This window comes from Coregonus clupeaformis, chromosome 10 (genome assembly GCF_020615455.1).
Source record: "Coregonus clupeaformis isolate EN_2021a chromosome 10, ASM2061545v1, whole genome shotgun sequence".
NCBI lineage: Eukaryota > Metazoa > Chordata > Actinopteri > Salmoniformes > Salmonidae > Coregonus > Coregonus clupeaformis.
In genome coordinates this window covers 14,291,355-14,317,044 of record NC_059201.1, presented here as the reverse complement: position 1 = coordinate 14,317,044, position 25,690 = coordinate 14,291,355, and the positions used below count along the sequence as shown (strand labels likewise).

General features: G+C 42.0%; 1 protein-coding gene and 1 pseudogene across 1 annotated transcript in view; one reads left to right on the top strand and one right to left on the bottom strand.

Annotated features, from left to right (window-relative positions):
* The window catches only part of LOC123491647, an 87,818-nt pseudogene extending 78,401 nt beyond the window's left edge, over positions 1-9,417 (bottom strand).
* Positions 1-25,690, top strand: part of LOC123491646 (proline-rich protein 36-like) — an 81,088-nt gene that overhangs the window by 26,918 nt on the left and 28,480 nt on the right. The gene's annotated exons all lie outside the window — the stretch shown is intronic.

Below are 25,690 nucleotides of genomic sequence, written 5' to 3'. Positions count from 1 at the left end.
AAGAAGCATTTCAAGGTCCTGGAGTGGCCTAGCCAGTCTCCAGATCTCAATCCCATAGAAAATCTTTGGAGGGAGTTGAAAGTCTGTGTTGCCCAGCGACAGGCCCAAAACATCACTGCTCTAGAGGAGATCTGCATGGAGGAATGGGCCAAAATACCAGCAACAGTGTGTGAAAACCTTGTGAAGACTTACAGAAAACGTTTGACCTGTGTCATTGCCAACAAAGGGTATATAACAAAGTATTGAGAAACTTTTGTTATTGACCAAATACTTATTTTCCACCATAATTTCCACCATAATTAAAAATCCTACAATGTGATTTTCTGGATTTTTTTTCTCATTTTGTCTGTCATAGTTGACGTGTACCTATGATGAAAATTACAGGCCTCTCTCATCTTTTTAAGTGGGAGAACTTGCACAATTGGTGGCTGACTAAATACTTTTTTCCCCCACTGTAGCCATGGAACACTGGTCACTTTAATAATGTTTACATACTGTTTTACCCACTTTATACAGTGCATTTGGAAAGTATTCAGACCCCTTGACCTTTTCCACACATACAGCCTTATTTTAAAATGGATTAAATTGTTTGTGTTCTTGGGGATGTTCAACGCTGCAAAACATTTTTGGTACCCTTCCCCAGATCTGTGCCTCGACACAATCCTGTCTCGGAGCTCTACGGACAATTCCTTCGACCTCATGGCTTGGTTTTTGCTCTGACATGCACTGTCAACTGTGGGACCTTATATAGACAGGTGTGTGCCTTTCCAAATCATATCCAATCAATAGAATTTACCACAGGTGGACTCCAATCAAATTGTAGAAACATCTCAAGGATGATCAATGGAAACAGGATGCACCTGAGCTCAATTTTGAGTCCCATAGCAAAGGGTCTGAATACTTATGTAAATAAGGTATTTCAATGTTTTATTTGTAATGCATTTGCACCAAAAACAAAAAAAATTTCGAGTTGTCATTATGGAGTATTGTGTGTAGACTGATAACATATATATATTTTTTTATCCATTTTAGAATAAGGCTATAATGTAACAAAATGTGGAAAAAGTCAATGGGTCTGAATACTTTCCGAATGCACTGTATGTACACAGAGTGTATAACACATTAAGAACACCTTCATAATATTGAGTTGCACCCCCCCCCCCCTCTTTTGCCCTCAGAACAGCCTCAATTTGTCGGGGCATGGACTCTACAAGGTGTCGAAAGCGTTCCACAGGGATTCTGCCCCTTGTTGACTCCAATGCTTCCCACAGTTGTGTCAAGTTGGCTGGATGTCCTTTGGTTGGTGGACCATTCTTGATACACACAGGAAACTGTTGAGTGTAAAAAAACCCAGCAGGGTTGCAGTTCTTGACACAAACCAGTGTGCCTGGCACCTCCTACAACAGGTCACTTCCTGTTGAATGCGGAACGAGGGAGAGCTCGGTTTGTTGTTTTGGAAAGTTTGTTGTTTTGAAAGTGTATTGAAAGGTTTCTTAGTAGCTAGCTAACTTTTGAGTTTGGATCCCGCAACGCAGTTGGCATCAGTTACTGGGACTGCTACTCTCTGTCCAAATCAAATCAAATCAAATTGTATTTGTCACATGCGCCGAATACAACAGGTGTAGACCTTACAGTGAAATGCTTACTTACAAGCCCTTAACCAACAATGCAGTTTTAAGAAAGAATACCAACAAAGAAAAATCACAAAAAAATACAATATAAAATAATACGAAATAAAAGTAACAAATAATTAAAGAGCAGCAGTCGGGGAGTTGCCATAACAGGCAGTGATGCAACCAGTCAGGATGCTCTCGATGGTGCAGCTGTAGAACCTGCCTAGGCCGGGTCTGAGGAGCTATTTGGCATAGCAGCTAGCCTAGATGAGTTTAAACAAGAGAACGGCCAATGACAGCAATCTGTAAGTCATTGAGAGAGGACATCAGTTCTTTGTGTGAATCCATGATAACAATGACGGAGAAATAAGATTATCTCGAGGGACAATCAAGGAGGAACAACATGGTTGTGGACGGAATTGCAGAATCTCCACGAGACCTGGACGGAGTCAGAGGACAAAGTGAGGGAAATTATCTCGGAGAAATCGAAGATGGACCACAGGAAGATTGAGGTGGAGTGCGCCCACAGAACTGGAAAACCCACCACCGGCCCAGGTGACAGGCCCATGCCTATAGTGGTCAAGTTCTTGAGGTTCAAGGACAAGGTAGCTGTTCTGGAAAGAGCTAAGAACATGAGAGGAACGTATATATCTTCCTCAACGAGGACTATCCTGAAGCTGTGCGACAGAAGAGGAAATATCTTATCCCAGCTGCAAGAGCGCGTGGGGGCATTTCCTTACATCCGCTATGACAGGCTCATTGTACACCCTCCCTCCCAGAAGCCTGGAATGGTTGAGAGAGCCAAGCCTATGGGTTCGTAGCTTCAAACCCGCAGCACACACACACCAATTGATTAATGGACTGCTGAATGTATATTTGTTTCTCTTGCTTTGTTTGCTCTTTTCCATATTATGTCTATCTCTGATAAGCTAACCAGGAAAGGGCTGAAAATAGCCCATATTAATAACATGTAGCCTTAGAAATAAGATTCATTAATTCAATAACTTGCTAACATCAGATAACGTTCATATATTAGCCATTTCTGAGACTCACTTAGATAATTCATTTGATGATACTGCAGTAGCAATACAAGGATATAACATCTATAGAAGAGACAGGAATGCTTATGGGGGAGGTGTTGCTGTATATATTCAGAGCCATATCCCTGTAATGCTTGGAGAAGATCTTATGTCAAGTGTTATTAAAGTGTTGTGGTTGCAGGTTCACTTGGCACATCTAAAGCCTTTTCTTTCATTTTTACTAATACTGTAGAACTTTGTTCTAAAGCTGTATTCGTACGCATTGGATGCAGTGATCACAATATAGTGGCTATATCCAGGAAAGCCAAAGTTCCAACAGCTGGGCCTAAAATAGTGTATAAGAGATCATACAAAAGATTTTGCTGTGACTTATGTGGATGATGTTAAAAAAGATTTGTTGGTATGATGTGATTAATAAGGAGCATCCAGATGTTGCACTTGATGAATTTATGAAATTGCTTCTTCCAATTATTGATAAACATGCACCTGTTAGGAAACTGACTGTTAGAACTGTTAAGGCTCCATGGATTGATGAGGAATTGAAAAACTGTATGGTTGAAAGAGACGGAGCAAAAGGAGTGGCTATTAAGTCTGGCTGCACATCTGACTGGTTGACTTAATGCAAATTGAGAAATTATGTGACTAAACTCAACAAAAAGAAGAAGAAACTATATTATGAAGCCAAGATCAATGATATAAAGAATGATGGGGAAAAAACTTTAAATGAAATTATGGGCAGAAAGATTAATTTAACTCCATCTTTCATCGAATCAGATGGCTTATTCATCACAAACCCATTTGATGTTGCCAATTATATTAATGATTACTTCATTGGCAAAGTGGCCAAACTTAGGCAGGAAATGACAACAACGAACTGTGAGCCATCGTATTCATGCATAAAGAAACAAATAATGAAAGAAAAGCGTTGCAAATTTGAATTTTGGGAGATGTGGAAAAAGTATTATCATCGATCAATAATGACAAACCTCCTGGCATTGATGGAAAGCTACTGAGGATGGTAACTGACTCTATAGCCACTCCTATCACTCATATCTTTAATCTGAGCCTAGAAGAAAGTCTTTGTCCTCAGGCCTGGTGGGAAGCCAAAGTCATTCCGCTACCCAAGAGTGGTAAAGCGGCCTTTACTGGTTCTAACAGCAGACCTATCAACTTGCTACCAGCTCTTAGCAAACTGTTGGAAAAAGTGGTGTTTGACCAAATACAATGGTACTTCTCTGTAAACAAATTAACAGACTTTCAGCATGCATATAGAAAAGGACACTCAACATGTACTGCACTGACACAAATGACTGATGATTGGTTTAAATAAATTGATAATAAGATGATTGTGGGAGCTGTACTGTTAGATTTCAGTGCAGCCTTTGATATTATTGACCATAACCTGTTGTTGAAAAAGCGTATGTTTTATGGCTTTTCAACCTCTGCCATATTGTGGATTCAGAGCTATCTAATAGAACTCAAAGGGTTTTCTTTAATGGAAGCTTCTCTAATGTCAAACATGTAAAGTGTGGTGTACCGCAGGGCAGCTTTCTAGGCCCAGAACAGAGTGGCACGTCTTGCTCTTCATTGTAATCAGAGGGCTGATATAAATACTATGCATGCCAGTCTCTCTTGGATACGAGTTGAGGAGAGACTGACTGCATCACTTCTTCTTTTTAAAAGAAACATGAATGTGTTGAAAATTCCAAATTGTTTGCATAATCAACTTACACACAGCTCTGACACACACACTTACCCCACCAGACATGCCACCAGGGGTCTTTTCACAGTCCCCAAATCCAGAACAAACTCAAGAAAGCGTACAGTATTCTATAGAGCCATTATTGCATGGCGCTCCGTTCCATCTCATATTGCTCAAATTAACACCAAGCCTGGTTTCAAAAAACAGATAAAGCAACACCTCACGGCACAAGGCCTCTCCTCTATTTGACCTAGATAGTTTGTGTGTATGTATTGATATGTAGGCTATGTGTGCCTTTTTTTTAATGATGTAGTTCTGTCCTTGAGCTATTCGTCTTTTCATGTTCTGTATTATGTCATGTTTCATGTTTTGTGTGGACCCCAGGAAGACTAGCTACTGCTTTTGCAACAGCTAATGGGGATCCTAATAAAATACCAAATACCAAAATACTACCATACCCCGTTTAACAGCACTTAAATATTTTGTCGAGCCCATTCACCATCTGAATGGCACACATACACAATCAGTCTCAATTGTCTCAAAGCTTAAAAATCCTTCTTTAACCTGTCTCCTCCCCTTCATCTACACTGATTGAAGTAGATTTAACAAGTGACATCAATAAGAGATCACAGCTTTCACCTGGATTCACCTGGTCAGTCCATGCCATGGAAGGAGCAGGTGTTCTTAATGTTTTGTACACTCAGTGTATATACTGTATTCTAGTCATGGCTCATCGTATATATACAAATATTCTTATAATAATTATCTGGATTATGTGTGTATTGTTTTGTATTGCTAGATATTACTACACTGTTGCAGCTAGAAACACAAGCATTTCGCTGCACATGCAATAACATCTGCAAATCTGTGCACGCTACTAATAAACTTTGATTTGATTGGTCACCATCTCTATGCCAATTAGCTAATTTAACGACAAGCCGGTGTGAATGACCCAATGACTGTATATATGAATGACCAGTGCAACGGTGTGGTATCGAGGTGCTTCCCACTGTAGCTTCACGGGGCAGCTGTATCACATCGCTAACATGGCAAATTTGTTCCATCCCACTTGATTACATTTCAAGTAGCATAGTAGCCTACAAGAGAAATAACTTGTAATATTGGTAGTTCTCACCTGGATGTCACCGTGACACAGCCTACTGCTCAATGGGGAGAATTTGCGCTGCAAGCCGGCAACAACAACAACAACAACATGGGCACAGTGTGTTCTTCGCTCCCGCTTGCCGAGGACTATTGTCCTGCAGACAGTGTAGCTAATATCAGGCCAGTAAGGAGAGAGGAGTAGCTAGACAGTGTAGCTAATATCAGGTCAGTAAGGAGAGAGGAGTAGCTAGACAGTGTAGCTAATATCAGGCCAGTAAGGAGAGAGGAGTAGCTAGACAGTGTAGCTAATATCAGGTCAGTAAGGAGAGAGGAGTAGCTAGACAGTGTAGCTAATATCAGGCCAGTAAGGAGAGAGGAGTAGCTAGACAGTGTAGCTAATATCAGGCCAGTAAGGAGAGAGGAGTAGCTAGACAGTGTAGCTAATATCAGGTCAGTAAGGAGAGAGGAGTAGCTAGACAGTGTAGAGGGAAGTAGCTAGATAGTGTAGAGGGAAGTAGCTTGTGGAGTTGCAGTGATCATGAGAACGGTGAGGAATCAGCCCAGAACTACACGGGAGGATCTTGTCAATGATCTCAAGGCAGCTGGGACCATAGTCACCAAGAAAACAATTGGTAACACACTACGCAGTGAAGGACTGAAATCCTGCAGCGCCCGCAAGGTCCCCCTGCTCAAGAAAGCACATACAGTGAGGGAAAAAAGTATTTGATCCCCTGCTGATTTTGTACGTTTGCCCACTGACAAAGACATGATCAGTCTATAATTTTTATGGTAGGTTTATTTGAACAGTGAGAGACAGAATAACAACAACAAAAATTCAGAAAAACGCATGTCAAAAATGTTATAAATTGATTTGCATTTTAATGAGGGAAATAAGTATTTGACCCCTCTGCAAAACATGACTTAGTACTTGGTGGCAAAACCCTTGTTGGCAATCACAGAGGTCAGACGTTTCTTGTAGTTGGCCACCAGGTTTGCACATATCTCAGGAGGGATTTTGTTCCACTCCTCTTTGCAGATCTTCTTCAAGTCATTAAGGTTTCGAGGCTGACGTTTGGCAACTCGAACCTTCAGCTCCCTCCACAGATTTTCTATGGGATTAAGGTCTGGAGACTGGCTAGGCCACTCCAGGACCTTAATGTGCTTCTTCTTGAGCCACTCCTTTGTTGCCTTGGCCGTGTGTTTTGGGTCATTGTCATGCTGGAATACCCATCCACGACCCATTTTCAATGCCCTGGCTGAGGGAAGGAGGTTCTCACCCAAGATTTGACGGTACAGGGCCCCGTCCATCGTCCCATCCATCGTCCCTTTGATGCGGTGAAGTTGTCCTGTCCCCTTAGCAGAAAAACACCCCCAAAGCATAATGTTTCCACCTCCATGTTTGAAGGTGAAGATGGTGTTCTTGGGGTCATAGGCAGCATTCCTCCTCCTCCAAACACGGCGAGTTGATTAGCAATTGCATGACCGTCACAGCCCTAGAGTGTGTGTATGTGTGTGTTTTCTCTCTCTCTGTAGTTCGTTTTGTACCCTAACTGCTGCATGATTATTCCAACACCATGATTTGGAGATTTCTCTTCTCATGAAATATTGAAACCTAAGACGCCCGGGGAGGCTCACTAAAGAAGACCAATGTTTTAATTCAGCTTGTAGACTAGTAGAAGATTCAAGCCATGATGATTGACATCAAAGCAGTTCCACTTCAACATGAAATGCAGCCTGTTTATGTTACTGCAGCAGAAAGCTTATTTCCCTGCTGCTATGTATGACACACACACACACACACAAATACACACACACACATACACACAGAGAGAAAGCAGTGCTTACACACACACACACACACGCGCGCGCACAGACACACACACACACAGAGAAAGCAGTGCTTACAGACACACGCAGACACACGCCCGTCCGCCTGCTGACCAAAGACAGTGCGTTTCTGTTGTGTGTTTCTATTCAGATTGAAACGTGTTGGTTGATCATGACCCGTGCTTAGTCAAACGTCCTCTCCCTTCTAAGTCATGCTTAGACCTGTTGACTTGCCCTTGGCCATGCAGTACTAATGCTAAATCACAGTTATCTGATTACAACAAGCATTTAAGCGGCCAGTACTGTCGGTTAATCTGCTGGCTTACTGGCCGGTGCATCAGGCAGATCTTTCTATTTGGCCTAGCTGGGGTCCTGCAGCGAGCAGATGACGACTGCATCCCAAATGGCACCCTTTTCCCTATATAGTGCACTACTTTTGAGCAAAAAGTAGTGCACTATGTAGGGAATAGGGTTCCATGGGCCCTGGTCAAAAGTAGTGCACTATGTAGGGAATTTGGTGCCATTTGGGTCGACATCATCATGGTTCCCCCCGCTGCTCTGAGCCGCAGGAACCCCTAATCTGACCTCCTACTGGGAGAGAGTTTGCGTGTGTGTGTCTGTGCGTGCATGCATGAGTGACAAAATAAAATGTGTATATGAGTGCATGTCTTACTGTGAGTTTGTGTGTGTTCATACGTGTGTGTCACCATTGTTCCTGTGTGATTGTGGCTCTGCCAGTGTGTGTTTGTGTGTGCGTGTGTGTGTATTAGCAGTGTGTGTCTGAGCAGTGTGTATTAGCAGTGCGTGCGTGAGCAGTGTGTGTGTGTGTAGTGTGTGTGAGCAGTGTGTGTGTGTGAGCAGTGGGCACAGTGTATTGTGTCTGATGTCCCATCCCTAACCACAGCTGACAGCCAGTGCAGATGCTGAGAGGAACAGCCAGAGAACCCTCTCCAGACATCCCCAAACATCAAACATTTAAAGGGCTTTCCTTCCCAGCCAAAGTGCTATACAATACCAAAGGCACACTTTACATTTTACACAGAAAGGACATGTGGCCAATTTTCCTGGCATAGACCTATGATTTTTTTTCTTTAACTAGGAATAAAGAATCACACCCTAAAGAACGCTTGATTTGGAAGAACAATACAAGGAAAACACCTACACAGTGTAAGCAAAACCAACGAAGCTCCAACAATTTACATGACCAGTAATGTTATAATTACTGTAGTCTAGTAGGCTACCAATACTGCACAGTAGGTTTCTTCAGTAGGCTAATTTGACTACTCTGTAGGCCTAATTGCATTGTAGTAGTGTTTTTTGTTATTAGCCTACACAAGTGTAATAAGGCACAATCTATTGGGACTATTTTATTACTGCCAGAGAGCATGATGGGATAAATATTTAAAAACCTACAGTAACCTCTATCTACACTCTCTCTGTTTAGGCTATTATCTTGTTGTCTACTTTAACGAATACAATAACCTGGCAGTCTTCCCCCATCGCACGTGTGGGACTGACTTCTGCAACTTGTAAGGATGGAGGAAACAAAATCTCTCAAATTGAAATTGTCAACCATCCTTCCTCGTTACTATCTTGTGTCGCGAGCACTGACTGATGCCTCTGCAAATCCCAAGTGGCCGGCCAACAACATACAAGTCGGATTGAAACATTGTTGCGATCTAGCGCAGAAATCTCTGATGTGTTTCTTTCCTGGAATCCGGGCACAGGTCTTGATGATTAGGCTATTCGTTACATTTGTGGCGCCAGCAACGGAAATTAGGAATTGGTAATGTAACGGTAAAGTCGGGCTAACTGCTCAAACAACGAGGTAGAGACGTCTTCTCAAACGAGGTAGAGGCACCCCTCCCAATGCCGCTGTCCTCTGCTCCACTGCTAAGGAAATACCTCCTCTCTTTCCCGTTTCATTTGAATCAGTCGAACAGAAGACCACCAAAAACTGATCGCATCTGTAAAATAAATATTGTACTCACCGTTTGTAGGTTATCAATAGACTAACTAGTCCCAATTTCACTCACTGGGATGAGTGGAACTCTTGTAGACGAACATGTCTTGAAGCCTGCAGCACGGATAGTGTCCTGTGGCTAACGAGTAGCGCTGTAGCCGTACAGAAGAGAAGGGGGCAGGCAAGAAACGCTAAAGCAGCTGTGTCGCTAGTTGCCGCCCGCTGCAGATTGTTATAGAACGCCCCTCGACTAGAAGTCACTCTGCGAGGGCGGGGCTGGGTTTGAGGCAGAGGCAGGAGACTGAAGTGTAGAGAGATGAGCATCTAGTTTTTGGCTACTTTACAAACAGGTAACTCAGGTAAGCAATTAAGAAACAAAATGTTGAACTTGGAACCATTCTGATGATAGTTTACTGATGTTCTACAATGATAAAGTGTTGATTAGTTATGCCACAGCCATATCTGCATACATATGCCTACTAGGTCAATAGGGCTGTGGTTCTTGGATTTTCATTGACACGCATCATTTGAATGGTTGAAAAAAACATGATTGGGCAATATCATTAATTTCCAATACAATGACTTCAACTTCTATCACATCAAATCAAATTGTATTTGTCACATATGCCGAATACAACAGGTGTAGACCTTAACGTGAAATGCTTACTTACAAGCCCTTAACCAACAATGCAGTTCAAGAAATAGAGTTAAATAAAATATTTACTAAATAAACTAAAGTAAAAAATAAAATAAAAAGTAACACAATAAAATAACAATAACGAGGCTATATACAGGGGGTACCGGTACCGAGTCAATGTGTGGGAGTCAATGTGTGGGGGTACAGGTTAGTCGAGGTAATTTGTACATGTAGGTAGGGGTAAAGTGACTATGCATAGATAATAAACAGCTAGTAGCAGCAGCAGTGTAAAAACAAAGGGGGAGGGTGTCAATGTAAATAGGTGGCCATTTGATTAATTGTTCAGCAGGCTTATGGCTTGGGGGTAGAAGCTGTTAAGGAGCCTTTTGGACCTAGACTCCGGTACTGCTTGCCATGCGGTAGCAGAGAGAACAGTCTATGATTTGGGTGACTGGAGTCTTTGACAATTTTTTGGGCCTTCCTCTGACACCGCCTAGTATATACAGTGAGGGAAAAAAGTATTTGATCCCCTGCTGATTTTGTACGTTTGCCACTGACAAAGAAATGATCAGTCTATAATTTTAATGGTAGGTTTATTTGAACAGTGAGAGACAGAATAACAACAAAAATATCCAGAAAAAAACGCATGTCAAAAATGTTATAAATTGATTTGCATTTTAATGAGGGAAATAAGTATTTGACCCCCTCTCAATCAGAAAGATTTCTGGCTCCCAGGTCTTTTATCCAGGTAACGAGCTGAGATTAGCAGCACACTCTTAAAGGGAGTGCTCCTAATATCAGTTTGTTACCTGTATAAAAGACACCTGTCCACAGAAGCAATCAATCAATCAGATTCCAAACTCTCCACCATGGCCAAGACCAAAGAGCTCTCCAAGGATGTCAGGGACACTATTGTAGACCTACACAAGGCTGGAATGGGCTACAAGACCATCGCCAAGCAGCTTGGTGAGAAGGTGACAACAGTTGGTGCGATTATTTGCAAATGGAAGAAACACAAAAGAACTGTCAATCTCCCTCGGCCTGGGGCTCCATGCAAGATCTCACATCGTGGATTTGCAATGATCATGAGAACGGTGAGGAATCAGCCCAGAACTACACGGAAGGATCTTGTCAATGATCTCAAGGCAGCTGGGACCATAGTCACCAAGAAAACATTTGGTAACACACTACGCCGTGAAGGACTGAAATCCTGCAGCGCCCGCAAGGTCCCCCTGCTCAAGAAAGCACATATACAGGCCTGTCTGAAGTTTGCCAATGAACATCTGAATGATTCAGAGGAGAACTGGGTGAAAGTGTTGTGGTCAGATGAGACCAAAATCAAGCTCTTTGGCATCAACTCAACTCGCCGTGTTTGGAGAAGGAGGAATGCTGCCTATGACCCCAAGAACACCATCCCCACCGTCAAACATGGAGGTGGAAACATTATGCTTTGCGGTTGTTTTTCTGCTAAGGGGACAGGACAACTTCACCGCATCAAAGGGACGATGGACAGGGCCATGTACCGTCAAATCTTGGGTGAGAACCTCCTTCCCTCAGCCAGGGCATTGAAAATGGGTCATGGATGGGTATTCCAGCATGACAATGACCCAAAACACACGGCCAAGGCAACAAAGGAGTGGCTCAAGAAGAAGCACATTAAGGTCCTGGAGTGGCCTAGCCAGTCTCCAGACCTTAATCCCATAGAAAATCTGTAGAGGGAGCTGAAGGTTCGAGTTGCCAAACGTCAGCCTCGAAACCTTAATGACTTGGAGAAGATCTGCAAAGAGGAGTGGGACAAAATCCCTCCTGAGATGTGTACAAACCTGGTGGCCAACTACAAGAAATGTCTGACCTCTGTGATTGCCAACAAGGGTTTTGCCACCAAGTACTAAGTCATGTTTTGCAGAGGGGTCAAATACTTATTTCCCTCATTAAAATGCAAATCAATTCATAACTTATTTGACAGTTTTTCTGGATTTTTTTGTTGTTATTCTGTCTCTCACTGTTCAAATAAACCTACCATTAAAATTATAGACTGATCATGTCTTTGTCAGTGGGCAAACGTACAAAATCAGCAGGGGATCAAATACTTTTTTCCCTCACTAAGCTTTGTGAGCACTATGGTGTTGAATGCTGAGTTGTAGTCAATGAACAGCATTCTCACATAGGGCAGTGTGGCGTGCAATTGAGATTGCATCATCTGTGGATCTGTTGGGGCGGTATGCGAATTGGAGGGGGTTTAGGGTTTCCGTGATGATGGTGTTGATGTGAGTCATGACCAGCCTTTCAAAGCACTGCATGGCTACCAACGTGAGTGCTACGGGATGGTAGTCATTTAGGCAGGTTACCTTCGCTTTCTTGGGCACAGGGACTATGGGGGTCTGCTTGAAACGTGTTGGTATTACAGACTCGGTCAGGGAGAGGTTGAAAATGTCAGTGAAGGCACTTGCCAGTTGGTCCGCGCATGCTCTGAGTACACATCCTGGTAATCCGTATGGCCCCGCAGCCTTGTGAATGTTGACCTGTTTAAAGGTCTTGCTCATATTGGCTACGGAGAGCGTGATCACACAGTCGTCCGGAACAGCTGGTGCTCTCATGCACGCTTCAGTGTTGCTTGCCTCGAAGCGAGCATAAAAGGGCATTTAGCTCGTCTGGTAGGCTCGCGTCACTGGGCAGCTCGCTGCTGGGTTTCCCTTTGTAGTCCGTAATAGTTTGCAAGTCCTGCTACATCCGACAAGCGTCAGAGGCAGTGTAGTAGGATTCAATCTTAGTCCTGTATTGACGCTTTGACTGTTTGATGGTTCGTCTGAGGGCATAGCGGGAGTTAAAAAACACATCAGCCACCAAAGATAACCTAACATTCAGTCTAACTAATTTTCGATAAGTTATTGTGAAGAAAGGGTATGTCTCAGATCTCAAAACCCATGGAAATAAAAAGGGCATGTCTCAGATCTCAAAACCCATGGAAATAAAATGGGATATGCATCTCTCTGTCTCTCTCTCTCTCTCTCTCTCTCTCTCTCTCTCTCTCTCTCTCTCTCTCTCTCTCTCTCTCTCTCTCTCTCTCTCTCTCTCTCTCTCTTTCTCTCTCCTCCTTTCACTTTCTCTCATCTCTCTGACCAACAGTAGAACAGAGAATGTCACCTATTCTGGCAGCAGAAAAGCTGCCCCCATAATAAGATTCAGGGATTCCTGATGGCTGAAGGAAATTCATTTCAAATCACAGCCACGTGTCTCATTAAGAATTCCGGAATGCCAACAATGTTGAGGCACCCAGGGTCCCAGACAATATTATCTCCACTATGATGTTGGCCAGGCAACTGAGGCTTTGACAGGTAAGGGACACATTAGAAGTGTTTCATTGAAAATGCACAGAATGTATACATTTATGCAAGCCTACATACCTTCTATAGGGAAAGATGGATAAAATATAATATTACGTGAGATCCCATACGATTTTTAACAGATTTTCTGGCATAATGAGAGTAAACATCTGCATATAAGGACATCCTCTACTGGCATATCATATGTTTTTGGTGAGGTAAACATTGAGACCCAAATCCTTACTTGAGATCTATTCAAATTTTATAGTAAATTATACATTGAGGTCAATTGGAGAGTTGTACTAAAACTAGCACACAAGCTACATGTGCGGATCTCAAGTTAGGATTCCTCCCAGAAATAGGAAAAAGGTCTGCCTTGTGGTTAATATCATACTGCATCTGATATCTACTTACCAGCCTTACTGAATCCATGTCAGGACAGGCAGTGGCTTGAGAGAATAGATTCTGTTACTGTTAATACAGGACACCCCAGCCTCCTAATCCATCTCCTCCTCTTCCTCCTCCTCTCTTCCTCTTCCTCATCTTCCTCCTCGTCCTCCTCCTCTTCCTCCTCCTCCTCCCCTCCTCACCTACACCCCCATCTTCCTAACCCATCTCCTCCTCTTCCTCCTCTCTGCCTCTTCCTATCTCCTCCTCGCGTTCTATTCCGACACCCCAAAGCCTTCTAATCCCTCTCCCCCTCCTCCTGTCCTCCTCTCCTGCTCTCATGGCAGTTTCTGAGGCCAGGGGTTTTACCCATTTGGAGTTTAATAGTCTGAACATGTTTAATATTTCATGGCATCGTACAGTGGCTAGCTGCTCTACTTTCTGTCAACATCAAGGGAGAGGGATGTTTTTATACAGACATTAATAAACGAAACACAAAAACACACACGTCTGGTAGTTTAACATCATTAAAGATTAAAAACACCAGTGTCTGTCAGAGATGGAAAGTGCTGACTGCAGAAGCAATGGGGAAATAGCTGAAAATGCATGACCCAACTCAGAAAGCATTAATACTGATGTTGAGAGGATTGGTACTGCATTGTACTGCATGTACTCTGTGCTACTGTATCACATATCTATTGTTATTAGTCATCTTTCAGTTACACAAGGTGATATTGTCAAGTAATTATGGGTTTGCAACTATTGTGAATTTACCATTTTACAATGTAATTTGCAAGTCAATACCAGGCAGCAGTGGGCCGTAAAGTACTGGGTGTTTTGAGCTCTGAATGCTGATTGGCTGACAGCCGTGGCATATCAGACCGTATACCACAGGTATGACAAAACATTTATTTTTACTGCTTTAATTAAATTGGTAACCGGTTTATAATAGCAATAAAGGCACCTCAGGTGTTTGTGATATATGGCCAATATACCGCGGCTAATGGCTGTATCCAGGCACTCTGCGTTGCATAGTACATAAGAACACCCCTTAGCCATAGTATATTGGCCATATACCACACATCCTCGGGCCTTATTGCTTAAGCGCAACCCATTAACTCTACATGTCTGTAGCTCAGTCTGGTTCGCATTGCACCTCATCCCTATATTGTTATTTATTTTGCTCATCTGTACCCCAGTATCTCTATTTGCACATCATCTCTTGCACATCATTCCAGTGTTAATACTAAATTGTAATTATTTTGCACTATAGCCTATTTTATTGCCTTACCTCCATAACTTGCTAAATTTGCACACTGTATATTAATTGTATTTCTGTTGTATTTTTTTTGATTTTTGTTTTGTTTTACCCCATATGTAACTCTGTGTTGTTGTTTTTATCGCACTGCTATGCTTTATCTTGGCCAGGTCGCAGTTGTAAATGAGAACTTGTTCTCAACTGGTTTACCTGGTTAAATAAAGGTGAAATAAAAAAAAAAATAATAAAAAAATTGATTTCTCCCCCGCAGGGTGCAGAGCAAATCGATGCTAGGTGTTTGCCATAAGTCTCCCTATAGAGATGTAAGCATGTCAGCTGTGATCGACTATGTGTTTCATCAACAACCACTTTGGGTGGTTTACCAATCAATAACACCCTGCTACACACGTCAGTGGGACTGTTATTAATCGCAGAGTAATGTGTCTTCATGGTGCATCATGTGTTTATGTAGTCAGAGAGTGAGTGTGAACCTGCCAACTAACGGAGACATCAGTGTCAGCAGCATCTCCTCAAGTCTATATTTTACTGTCTGTACTGTAAAGGTAGAAGGTTGACTAACTAGAAACAAGTAAAACAAACACTACTTTATATAAATCTGACGTTAATCTGCCTAATGAGTGAAACCGTGTCTGGAAATGACTGCGCTGAAAGACAATCATGCCTAGAGAAAATTGTCTGAGGCTTAATGACTGGAATCCAGGCCTTGGTGCTATTGACTGAATTATCAATCAATGAGTAAATACAATTTGCCACATCAACTCTGGGTTTCTTTAAACACAAGACCAGACGCTGATTGTAATCCGACAGTTGAACAGAGGGAGAGGAGCTATTTGCCTAGCTCCAGACAGACTGGTGTCTTCACAGTTGTCATTAATGATTGCCTGTCATTTCAGTTTTAAAGCCGCCATGCAGTCTTTTTAAATGTATTTTTAAATCATCACTGTATGTCTAATAAATCACTGTGTGTGTTTATTTCATGAAAATAATTGTAAATATATTTGTATTAATCACTTATTTCCCTAAACCTCCTTTTGCCATTTAAATGCTCAGACTGATCGTGTGGGCGTGTTGATACAAATGTAAATATATTTACATACGCAGCCCTGATTGGCGGGATAGGATCGTCTAGACTCTAGAGCCCTTCAAAGTAGGAGGATACATATGCCAATAAAAGATGACTGGTCATTGGTCAGAATAATCAGATCAGATTGTGATGCCATGCTGTGGGCCAAAAACTTTGCTAAGAAGAACTTTGCAAAGAAGCTATTTTTGTTTCTTTTTGACCATTTTAATTTAAAATAATCACAATAAGGTACTTAATTGTTACCCAGAAAATGATTGGATATTGAGATCAAAACGGCTGCATTGGACCTGTAAAAAAAAGAGAGGTGAGCTGTCACTTAACAGCTGAACTGATGACACATGCTGACGACAGCTGTTTTGGGATTACAGTGTGGTCAAAGGTTACTGTGTGTAAGTGGAAGCCATGTCTGGGGGCCGTGTCTGTCTGCAGTTTGAAACGTACTTTGTGGATCCAGGAGATCCAGGGGAGGTGGGTATCCTGGCGAGACTCACTGTGTTTTCCACTAGCTGGCTGGCAGACTTAAAGGATGTATTAAAATATTATGAATATGTTTTTTAATTTTTTTATTTAACCTTTATTTAACTAGGCAAGTCAGTAAGAATAAATACTTACTTACAGTGACGGCCTACCAAGAGGCAAAAGGCCTCCTGCGGGGACGGGGGCTGGGATTAAAAATGTAGGACAAAACACACATCACAACAAGCGAGACACCACAACACTACATAAAGAGAGACACCACAACACTACATAAAGAGAGACACCACAACACTACATAAAGAGAGACACCACAACACTACTGTGGATCCCAAGAAATGCAAGCTGGTGTTCGAGGAGGTGGAGTACCTGGGGTATTTGATCGGACGGGGGAACGTCAAGCCCCAGGAGAGGAAGGTATAGGCGGCCAGGGGAAAGGACACGAACGATCGAGTCACCAGGTGGTTCTTGTCCCTTCAACGCTTCTCTTTTTCTGTTGTGCACAGGTCAGGGGCGAATTATGGGAACGCGGATGCCCTATTGCAGTAACACATGGTGTTTACTACAGAGAGAGAGGACGAGATGAGATGGTTTGACCGTGGTCAAAAGATAGATGGATACCTGCTTTGTTGTCCGGGGCTGAAGATGTTTGCATACAGGTTGTTCAACTTAACATTAATCATCTATTTGGACAGTTACTCTAATGAGTTTCTAAGAAGTGACGTCCTGTTGGTAACAGCATCTGCAACTTCGCATGAACTTTTGTAACCTTTTGTAGCTTGTCCAAAGCACTGCCTTATTGATCCGTCTCACTTTATTTCCAAAGTGTTTACTTTAATAATCAAAAAAATTGATAATGTTAATTATGTTGTAAATTAGACCTGAGTTCAAATACTATTTGAAATCGTTCAAATACTTTGAACGTTTGCTTCAGTCTGTCTAGAGTACCAGATGTGTGGGGTTTGCCATTCTGGGACTTTTCTATTAGTTAATTAAGCCAGACATCTCAATCAAACACAGATTAACTATTTTAAATTATTTCAATTTGTATTTGAACTTAGGTCTGGTATATATACAGTTGAAGTCGGAAGTTTACATACACTTAGGTTGGAGTCATTAAAACTCATTTTTCAACCACTCCACAAATGTCTTGTTAACAAATAATAGTTTTAGCATGACACTTGTAATTTTTCCAACAATTGTTTACAGACAGATTATTTCACTTATAATTCACTATATCACAATTCCAGTCGGTCAGAAGTTTACATACACTAAGTTGACTGTCCCTTTAAACATTTTGGAAAATTCCAGAAAATGATGTCATGGCTTTAGAAGCTTCTGATAGGCTAATTGACATCATTTTAGTCAATTGGAGGTGTACCTGTGGATGTATTTCAAGGCCTATCTTCAAACTCAGTGCCTCTATGCTTGACATAATGGGAAAATCAAAAATAATCAGCCAAGACAATAAATTGTAGACCTCCACAAGTCTGGTTCATCCTTGGGAGCAATTTCCAAACGCCTGAAGGTACCACGTTCATCTGTACAAACAATAGTACGCAAGTATAAACACCATGGGACCACGCAGCCGTCATACCGCACAGGAAGGAGACGTGTTCTGTCTCCTAGAGATGAACGTACTTTGGTGCGAAAAGTGCAAATCAATCCCAGAACAACAGTAAAGGACCTTGTGAAGATGCTGGAGGAAACAGGTACAAAAGTATCTATATCCACAGTAAAACAAGTCCTATATCAACATAACCTGAAAGGCCGCTCAGCAAGGAAGAAGCCACCGCCATAAAAAAGACAGACCACGGTTTGCAACTGCACAGAGAAATGTCCTCTGGTCTGATGAAACAAAAATAGAACTGTTTGGCCATAATGACCATTGTTATGTTTGGAGGAAAAAGGGGGTGGCTTGCAAGCCGAAGAACACCATCCCAACCGTGAAGGACGGGGGTGACAGCATCATGCTGTAGGGGTGCTTTGCTGCAGGAGGCACTGGTGCACTTCACAAAATAGATGGCATCATGAGGAAGGAAAATTATGTCGATATATTGAAGCAACATCTCAAGACATCAGTCAGGAAGTTAAAGCTTGGTCGCAAATGGGTCTTTCAACTGGACAATGACCCCAAGCATACATCCAAAGTTGTGGCAAAATGGCTTAAGGACAACAAAGAAGGTATTGGAGTGGCCATCACAAAGCCCTGACCTCAAGCCTATAGATAATGTGTGGGCAGAACTGAAAAAGCGTGTGCGAGCAAGGAGGCCTACAAACCTGACTCAGTTACACCAGCTCTGTCAGGAGGAATGGGCCAAAATTCACCCAACTTATTGTGGGAAGCTTGTGGAAGGCTACCCGAAACGTTTGACCCAAGTTAAACAATTTTAAAGGCAATGCTACTAAATACTAACTGAGTGTATGTAAACTTCTGACCTAATGGGAATGTGATGAAAGAAATAAAAGCTGAAATATATCATTCTCTCTACTATTATTCTGACATTTCACATTCTTAAAATAAAATGGTGATCCTAACTGACCTAAAACAGGGAATTTGTACTAGGATTAAATGTCAGGAATTGTGGAAAACTGAGTTTAAATGTATTTGGGTGTATGTAAACTTCCGACTTCAACTGTAGTGCATTCGGAAAGTATTCAGACCCCTTGACTTTTTCTACATTTTGTTACGTTACAGCCTTATTCTAAAATGGAATAAACATTTATTTGTTTTTATCAATCTACAAACAATACCTGATAATGACAAAGCGGAAACAGATTTTTAGAAAGTTTTGCAAATGTATTAAAAAAACACAAAAAATACCTTATTTACGTAAGTACACAGACCCTTTGCTATGAGACTCGAAATTGAGCTCAGGTGCATCCTGTTTCCATTGATCATCCTTGAGATGTTTCTGCAACTTGATTGTTGGAGTCCACCTGTAGTAAATTCAATTGATTGGACATGATTTGGAAAGACACACACCTGTCTATATAAGGTCCCACACTTGACAGTGCATGTCAGAGCAGAATCCAGTATATAGCTTTAAGGATATGAATTGGTGCATTTAGATCAACATCTGTATGTGTCTTACTAGTTGAGGCAGGTGAGATACCTTTGGATATACGGCGTAAAAAAATTGTCATTCGCTTATTGGGTTAGGTCGAAAAGCTATGAGGTTGAGCATCCCACTGCTACTGTTCTAGATGACTGTTGGGAATATCCTAGTAGACAAGGCAGTGGTTTTGGTTGGACAGTTGGAAAGCTTGCTGATGAGAATGGTTTGAGGGAGTTGGAGGTTGGCCCTTCTGTGGTGATAGGGGATGTTCCTCCATGGTTACTCCCAGATCCTGTTGTTGATCTAACCTTGGTAGAGAAAAGGAAAGACTGGTCAGAAGTCTGTGATATAGAGAAACTGGTTGACAATTACAGTGGTAGAAGTTTTTATGCTTTTTTTTTACCGCATTTCAAAGATGGATCCAAGGACCCAGATAGTGGGCGCACAGGAGCAGGCGTTTACTTTCCTGAATTTGATGTGCAGATATGTAGAAGACTAACAGATGAACTGTCAGTATACTCAGTTGAACTGTTGGCGATAATAGACACCCTTCAGTGGGTGGAGGACGTACAACCTGTTAGAATTATAGAATGGTCAGATTCTCTGTCTGTATTGAATAGTTTATCATCTGGTAAATCTAATAGGAGTGACCTGCTATTGGAGTTATTCATGTTATTATGGAGAATTGAGAGAATGGGTGTAGTAGTGAGATTTTGCTGGGTCCCAGCACATTCGGGTGTGGAAGGGAATGTAATTGTAGACCAGTTAGCCAAAAGAGCTTTGAAACGAGATATAATTTATATGAATGTTCCACTGGGTAGAGGTGAGGCCAAATGTAAGATCAGAGCCATTTTGATAGATGTGTGGCAGAAGGGATGGGACTCTGAGCACAAGGGCCGGCATTTATGTGCCTTCCAAATAAAAGTCGGTGGACCAAGCTTCAAAGGTCAGATTAGGAAGGAAGTGGTGGTGTTTGCTCGATTGCGCTTAGGACATTGTACATTGAACTCGTCATTACATCTGGTTGGCAAGCATGTGAATGGTTTGTGTCTGGAGTGTATGGTCGATGAAACGGTGGCGCATGTGTTGTTATATTGTTGTGAGTATGTTGAAGAGAGGGAAAGATTGAAGTGTAGGGTCATTGAGGTTGGACGGGGTTGGGGGGGTTTGGAAGGGATTTGGGGGATGGGAGAGAGTCTATTAGAAGTTAGTAGGGCTCTTCTTTATTTTCTCAGAAGTACTGAGTTCAGTAGGAGGATTTAGAAATGTTGTAACCCGTGATTGACCAGACACTCCAGCACAGTAGGTAGCGGTATGCACCTTTAATGTTGGTTTGCGGACCGCCATTATATCATAGAAGAAGAACTGCATGTCAGAGCAAAAACCAAGCCATGGGGTCGAAGCAATTGTCCGTAGAGCTCCGAGACAGGATTGTGTCGAGGCACAGATCTGGGAAAGGGTACCAAAAAATATCTGCAGCATTGAAGGTCCCCAAGAACACCGTGGCCTCCATCACTCTTAAATGGAAGAAGTTTGGAACCACCAAGACTTTTCCTAGAGCTGGCCGCCCGGCCAAACTGAGCAATTGAGGGAGAAGGGCCTTGGTCAGGCAGGTGACTCTGACAGAGCTCCAGAGTTCCTCTGTGGAGATGGGAGAACCTTCCAGAAGGACAACCATCTCTGCAGCACTCCACCAATCAGGCCTTTATGGTAGAGTGGCCAAACGGAAGCCACTCCTCAGTAAAAGGCACATGACAGCCCGCTTGGAGTTTGCCAAAAGGCACCTAAAGGACTCTCAGACCATGAGAAACAAGATTCTCTGGTCTGATGAAACCAAGATTGAACTCTTTGGCCTGATTGCCAAGCGTCACGTCTGGAGGAAACCTGGCACCATCGTTACGGTGAAGCATGGTGGTGGCAGCATCATGTTTTTCAGCGGCAGGGACTGGGAGACTAGTCAGGATCGAGCGAAAGATGAACAGAGCAAAGTACAGAGAGATCCTTGATGAAATCCTGCTCCAGAGTGCTCAGGACCTTAGACTGGGGTATAGGTTCACGTTCCAACAGGACAACGACCCTAAGCACACAGTCAAGACAACGCAAGAGTGGCTTCGGGACAATTCTCATAATGTCCTTGAGTGGCCCAGCCAGTGCCCGGACTTGAACCCGATCGAACATCTCTGGAGAGACCTGAAGATAACTGTGCAGCGACGCTCCCCATCCAACCTGACAGAGCTTGAGAGGATCTGCAGAGAGAATGTGATATTTAAGGTTTTTAAAAAACGTGTTTTTGCTTTGTCATTATTGGGTATTGTGTGTAGATTGATGAGGGGAAAAAACGATTTAGTCAATTTTACAATATGGCTGTAAAGTAACAAAATGTGGAAAAAGTCAAGGGGTCTGAAAACTTTCCGAATGCACTGTATACTTTAGATTGTGACTTAGATTTGAGCATTTGAGCAAGTGTTTCCTGTTTACGAATCATACTGCATATTTGTTTGTTACACTTTATTTGCATAACGTTGGCACTTATCTGTCTCCATATCATAGTCTGTTGTTCCTCATTGGAACTACATGTAAGACCTGGATTACACTTTCTTTCACTCAGACCTGTCAGAGCCAGTAATGATTAACCACTGGGGCTCATGAGAGTGTCATGCTGTGAGTGACAATAACAATGGAGGGAAATGTGTTGTTCCCATAGTGACTTTGGAGGAAGCTTTCTGTGATTGCCTTGGCAATCATAATTTTTTTCCTCCACCATTTTCATTCAATGAGTTACCTGACTATGGTTAACATGGATAATGGATAAATTACTTACCCATCCCTAAGTCTCATTGCCCCTGGCATTCATTCATTGGCAACTTTTCCAGTCAGCAATATGGTAAAATCAAGAACATTTTGATTTGCTTTGACCTCTCTGTCAGTCACGGTCAGGTCACTTCTCTTTTGAGATGTGGCAGTTCTGTTCTGAAATAGATTATACTAAAGCCTCAGTGTTACGACTCTGTAAACAAAACAACAGTAACGTGAATTACATAGTCAGGTAAATTACAGTTCTGCTTTGCAGTGAAACATGTAGTTTTGGGCATGCGTCTGTGATCAGAGCCTGTGGGGAGAGCGTAGAGAGAGAGTGTCCTATACTTAGGGACAGTATAATAACTGAGACCATCTTGTTTTAGACTAACCCCTTTGTCACAGTCAGACCATAAAACACCAGTAGTTACAATTAAGAAAATGTATATAAAAAAATTAAAGATGTTTTTATTGTCACAAATATACCTTTTCAGCAACTGAGAAACAAGAGGCCTGAATAAGCACCCTGTGTAATTCTACACAGGGCCCCGTGTAGCTCAGTTGGTAGAGCATGGCGCTTGCAACGCCAGGGTTGTGGGTTCGTTTCCCACGGGGGGGCCAGTATGAAAATGTATGCACTCACTAACTGTAAGTCGCTCTGGATAAGAGCGTCTGCTAAATGACTAAAATGGAAAACAATGGAAGGGAGCCAAGAGGACTCCCTTTGTGTATGAATTTGCATAAATTCACAGGGCATTGATTGGGCATCTTGGAAAGGTCAGTATATAAACCTCATTGGACTGACTGTAATATCACTTTGTATACTGTACAGTTAGATTGTTATAGGTGAAGAGCGCTCCCTAGTGGTAATTTAGATGAAGTAACCTTCAATTTTACATTTACATTTTAGTCATTTAGCAGACACTCTTATCCAGAGCGACGTACAGTTAGTGCATTCATCTTAAGATAGCTAGATGGGACAACCACATATCACAGGCATACGAAGTTTTAACGGGATACTGAGATAAGCATTTCATTGCCATCAACGAAGAATACTACTGATACATTTATAAACCAGATTGCATAATCCCCCTGTAGCTCAGTTGGTAGAGCATGGCGCTTGCAACGCCAGGGTTGTGGGTTCGTTTCCCACGGGGGGCCAGTATGAAAACATTTATGCACTCACTAACTGTAAGTCGCTCTGGATAAGAGCGTCTGTAAAAAAATAATTAAAAAATAATAATAATGCAATCTATAACACAGGCTGGTGTGGTAATTTAACTACAACACAAGCTGGTGCTAATGTACTAAAGTCCTGAGAAACCAATGACCCAGCAGAGTAGAGGTGGCATCCAGCCTGTGTCATTACCGACCGAGAGTCCCATAAGGCGGCGCACAATTGAAAAAAGAATAGAGGTGGCAAATCTGGTTTTGCTCTATAGCGAAATGCTAATCGTTTCTCATGGGGAAATAGTACGGCCTTTGCCACCTTCGTTTGTGCACACTTTTCCCTATGCTGTCTGCAGAAACCAATAGCTTTGATCAGCGACTAAAGTGACATTGCAGTGTTTACCATTCTAGTTCACTTCACATACAGTATCGTAATATGTGAAGTGAAACAGAACGTTAAACGCAGCGATCAGGCAGGTTTTACCAGGCTATTGCAATGCTACTTTACTGGTTTCATCAACATAGGACATGATGTGTGTAAAACAAACAACTCAGCTCTACACGTTGAGGCGTGGCTATGTCATTCAGGAATCCCTCCTTGCTCTGAGAGCACGGCCTACAGATCACTATTCTAGTACTTGTAATTAATGCAGTCAGGCAGCTTATGACACCTTTATATTATAACATGCTTATACTTACAACACAGGCTTTAACACCTTAACATATAGGTTGTTCCCTCTGTCTGTACTCAGCTGAGGTGATTATTCTAATACCAATTTACCAAATATTTTGGTTGATGAGTAAAATCAAGCATTTAGTAGACTTGTGCGCATAGGTCACCACTGTCCACAAGGGGGAATGTTGGAGAGTTGTGCTCTTCCTTATGGTTCAAGAGTGATTTGCAAACCAGAAACCAAAAGACTGATGTGACAAAGATCATATTAGATCACCAGAATCAGTAATCAGAGTAAAAGCATTGTGATTTTGTTGATGTTATTGTTTTTGAGATATAAATCAATCAATCAATCAATCAATTTTATTTTATATAGCCCTTCGTACATCAGCTAATATCTCGAAGTGCTGTACAGAAACCCAGCCTAAAACCCCAAACAGCTAGTAATGCAGGTGTAGAAGCACGGTGGCTAGGAAAAACTCCCTAGAAAGGCCAAAACCTAGGAAGAAACCTAGAGAGGAACCAGGCTATGAGGGGTGGCCAGTCCTCTTCTGGCTGTGCCGGGTGGAGATTATAACAGAACCATACCAAGATGTTCAAAAATGTTCATAAGTGACAAGCATGGTCAAATAATAATCAGGAATAAATCTCAGTTGGCTTTTCATAGCCGATCATTAAGAGTTGAAAACAGCAGGTCTGGGACAGGAAATGATCTAAAGTAGGCTACACCTCTCCCCTCTCAATCCTCTGCCAGTCCAGCCCTATCTATCTATCTATCTATCTATCTATCTATCTATCTATCTATCTATCTATCTATCTATCTATCTATCTATCTATCTATCTATCTATCTATCTATCTATCTATCTATCTATCTATCTATCTATCTATCTATCTATCTATCTATCTATCTATCTATCTATCTATCTATCTATCTATCTATCTATCTATCTATCTATCTATCTATCTATCTATCTATCTATCTATCTATCTATCTATCTATCTATCTATCTATCTATCTATCTATTTATTTATCTATCTATCATCCCTCCCTCCTTCCCTCCCTCCCTCCCTCCCTCCCTCCCTCCCTCCCTCCCTCCCTCCCTCCCTCCCTCCCTCCCTCCTCCATATCCCTGACCCCAGAACCAACATGCCACTCTTAGATCATGGTTAATCTCTGTACAGGATACTACTACAGTATGAATGAATAGCTGGTTATAAATAGCAGGAGGTTTGGCCCTGCTTAAATAGCAGCCATTGTTAGTTACTTTACATAATACCCACTGAAGTGAACCCTGGCCTAGCGTATTGTACTAACCCAAAGTAAAACCCCAAACCATGCCCTGATAATGCTGTAGGTCTGTTGTGTCCATAATGTGCACAGCATAGTAGCCATAGTTTACATCAGTGGAGGCTCATCAGAGGAGGAAGGGGAGGACCATCCTCCTCAGTGACTTCATTAAAATTTAAAATTTAAAACATTTTAAAAGTTATCCTTTATAGATAAAACTATTCTAAATGTCACGAAATAATTGATTAAAACACACTATTTTGCAAAGAA